This window comes from Cebus imitator, unplaced genomic scaffold, assembly GCF_001604975.1.
Source record: "Cebus imitator isolate Cc_AM_T3 unplaced genomic scaffold, Cebus_imitator-1.0 Scaffold27, whole genome shotgun sequence".
In the NCBI taxonomy this organism is placed as follows: Eukaryota; Metazoa; Chordata; class Mammalia; order Primates; family Cebidae; genus Cebus; species Cebus imitator.
The window spans coordinates 5,320,390-5,323,720 of NW_016107342.1; positions in this window are offsets into that span (position 1 = coordinate 5,320,390).

A 3,331-nucleotide genomic window follows, 5' to 3' on the forward strand; every position below is an offset into this window, starting at 1 on the left:
GCCAACTGGAACTCTTCCAAACTTATTATTAGGCTTTCTACAGAAACACAAAACTGTTTGTAATGCTGAAGTTGGCAACATTTACTTCCTTTGGGGCTGTCTATTCACATCTCCTAGCCACGGTGTGGAACTCTAGAACAAAATCACCTCTCCCTTATATGCCAAAGGTGAGAAGGCAGATACCTGAAGGCAGCCATTTTTCACCGGATATGCTTAGCAGGGCCTTAAAAGAGACAGGCATCATGCTGGTCTCCCAACTCACTTTCCATGGACTAAACTAGGATGGGCACGCCACCCTGCATCTCCCTGTGCCGTCTCACCTGCAGGCCCAATGTTTTCAGTCTGCTTAAAGGGCCATAGGTGCAAACACATCACTTCAGCCCAAGCATGTCAGGGAAATATTACTAGTTCTAGGGACGAACACCAAGTTATTGGGATCTCAACTAGCTTTCAAAATGAAACTAAAGAATTGATTAAGCATGTATATTCATCCAAGAGTCTCATTTCCGATTTAGTATTAGAATAGGCTAAAATGAAAGTAAAAGTGAAGACCTTTAATGTATTCTCTTTGCGTAAACAGACTTGGGCATGAAGGTCTTCAAGACAACACTTAGTTTAGTGTTTTCCTGGCTTTCTGAGGATTGTACTAAGTCCTGTGGAGAGAAAAATCTCAAGACCGAGTAGGCAGAGGCCGCATCCTCTAAAGAACTTTCAGTTTAAGCTGTTTTATTATGAGCTACGTTCTCGGCCCCAAAGATATTTGTGCAAATTAACTAAAATGGCAAGCTAATGCCAAAGAAATGCCAAAGTAATGCCTGATTGATCATGCCCAAATGTGGTTGCTTCCTGCCTTGGAAGAAAAATCTTGCTATTACATGATTAAGAAGCCTTTTAGTTCAGGGACACACTTGGGTTTCAAGTCATGCAAGTCATGCACCCTTTTAATAAAACTGACAAATAGAGCTGCGTTGCTCAGTAGGTTTCTTTCTTGGGCCCTCTTGCTGCTAGCTGAAAAATGTTTCATGTTAAAGTCACATCCATTTCTCTTATCCCAGAGAAGAGATGTGGTAGCTATTCTTTAAATGGTTGGTCTCAGTGCTCTCAATTTATAACACCAACTGTCTGTCATTTGGGCGTGAGAATTCTTCAGGGAAATGAGGAAACTGGATCCTTCATACTACCATTTTACAGTTCTTCAGAATCAATTACAATTTGAACCTGAAAGTACAGTTTTCTCAGTTTCTGATATGCTTTGCTGGGTTATGCTGAGCTAAGTAGAAGCATTTCATTCCTGAAATGTCAGTGAAACCTACCAGTTGCTTACCACAACATGAGGAGGAAATTTCAGTAAATACAATGAGGATTTCATGCAACTCTAAGGCGTGCAACCCTAAACCCACAGACCTTTAAAGACTCAGTAAGAGTAGGCTGCATATGGGGACAGGAGACCCAGGTTTTAGGTCTAGCAAGGACAAGCCAGTGTCCACTCTTATAAAATAAAGGTGAGGACTAAACCACTTAAAATGTATTTTTCTACTAACATTTCCAAGATTCTGGTGAAGACGTGTATGTTGGAAAGGCTCAAAACAAAGAAAAAATGATAATAACTTGCATGCAAACTTACTGCTTCATTGATTCCTCGCAATAGTTTTATGAAGCAGGTTTCAATGTTCCCTTTTTACAGATGAGAAAATAGAGATTTGGAGATACAGAAGAGGCAGTCCAGGGTCATATTTAGTAGGTAGCAGAGCAGAGATTCAAATCCATGTCTGTCTTATTATGAAATCCACTGCACTCTATGGCTTCCTGCCTGGCTCTGTGCACATTCCTATCTTGGGCCTTAAATCTCTATTATGCTCTAACCTGAAGGAACCTACAAAGCCTTACTTACTTCAAGCATGTCAAGTGTGAAGAGGGTCTGTAAGGAAGCAAAAGAGAAAGTATGTAGCCTTTACTTTCCCTCACTTCCCTCCTCTACTTTCAGAACAGCTCAACTATTAGATATTTAATATTTCTCTTCTTACTGAGTTTTTTTTTTTTTTTTTTTTTTTTTTTTTTTTTTTAAAATAGTATCAATGCTTTAAGTAGAGAGGAAATAAAGAAGATAGGGGAGAATAAAGAGAGGAACAATTAAGGAAAGTAGAAGGAATAAAATAAATTGAAACCACTGTGTGACTTCATTATATCCTCTTCTAGGATTTAGAGAACTTTAGAACTCTTTAATGGGGCAAATCTAGAAGAGATAGCACATTAGTAAAGCATTTTATAAATTACTTCATCCACAAGGCTGCATCAATCAACTTTTATGATGTGATTTCTAAATCTCAGTAGTTTACAGTAACTATTGTTGTTTATTCCTTACTTATAATCCTTGTTCAGCACTGATTTGGCAATGGTTATGCATGCCACTGTGTTCATCCTGAGACCCAAATTGAAGAAGGAACTCCTATCTGGGACATACAGTATTACGCCAGGAAAATAAATAAAATCAATGACAGATCCATGAGATGCTATTTAAATCTTCTGTGTAGCAGTGACTTGTGTTAGTCCCACTTCATTTCACTGACCATAACAAGTTACATGGCCAGGCCCAATAGGCAAGGATGAGGAGAAATTATTGTACATAAAGTGGCAGGAAATAGGAAGGATCATGTTCTCTGCACGACTTACCCAGCCTACTGTTTGGTCACAAATTTGTATTCGTTTCTTCCTTAAATGAAATTTGCTCTCTTTCTTTCCAAGGAAGAAATTCCAAAATCCCATCCAATTCAATCATAGCATCAGTTCGGTGATAAAAATATTACAACGTTATCTATAACAGGGATAGATGGGAGTCCTTTTGATCCAGACACTTACTAGTTTCAAACAGAAGTTGAATAATAGTTACCTGTCTTCCCCATTACACATGCACAGCAGTTAAATAAGGACAAAATAACCACAATACATTGTCCAATTAAAAAAGAGGAAAGTGTGAGGCTCACAGCAGTCACTGTCTACAGCAATTCTGAAAGTTTTCAGTAATTTTGGTTAAGCTTTGCAAGGGCCTCCTTCCTGGATACAAGGTGTGTTCCCTGATTAAGCCCTGGTTTTGCTCTCTGGGAGTCACTTGCTAGACCATTTACCCCATAGTTTCTTAGCCCCACACTGAGAGGGCATTCCTTTCCCATGATTGTTCTTGGTGGCATATGTAGACAGCATTGGAAATGTGCCTTTTTGAAATCTGTGTAGCTTCCTTGGCCTGCTTCCTGCTATTGAAGATTGGGAGAGAAAAGTTGTTTAAATCTCAAATAATTATAGTCTCTCTTCTTCTTTTTTTTTTTTTTTTTTTTTT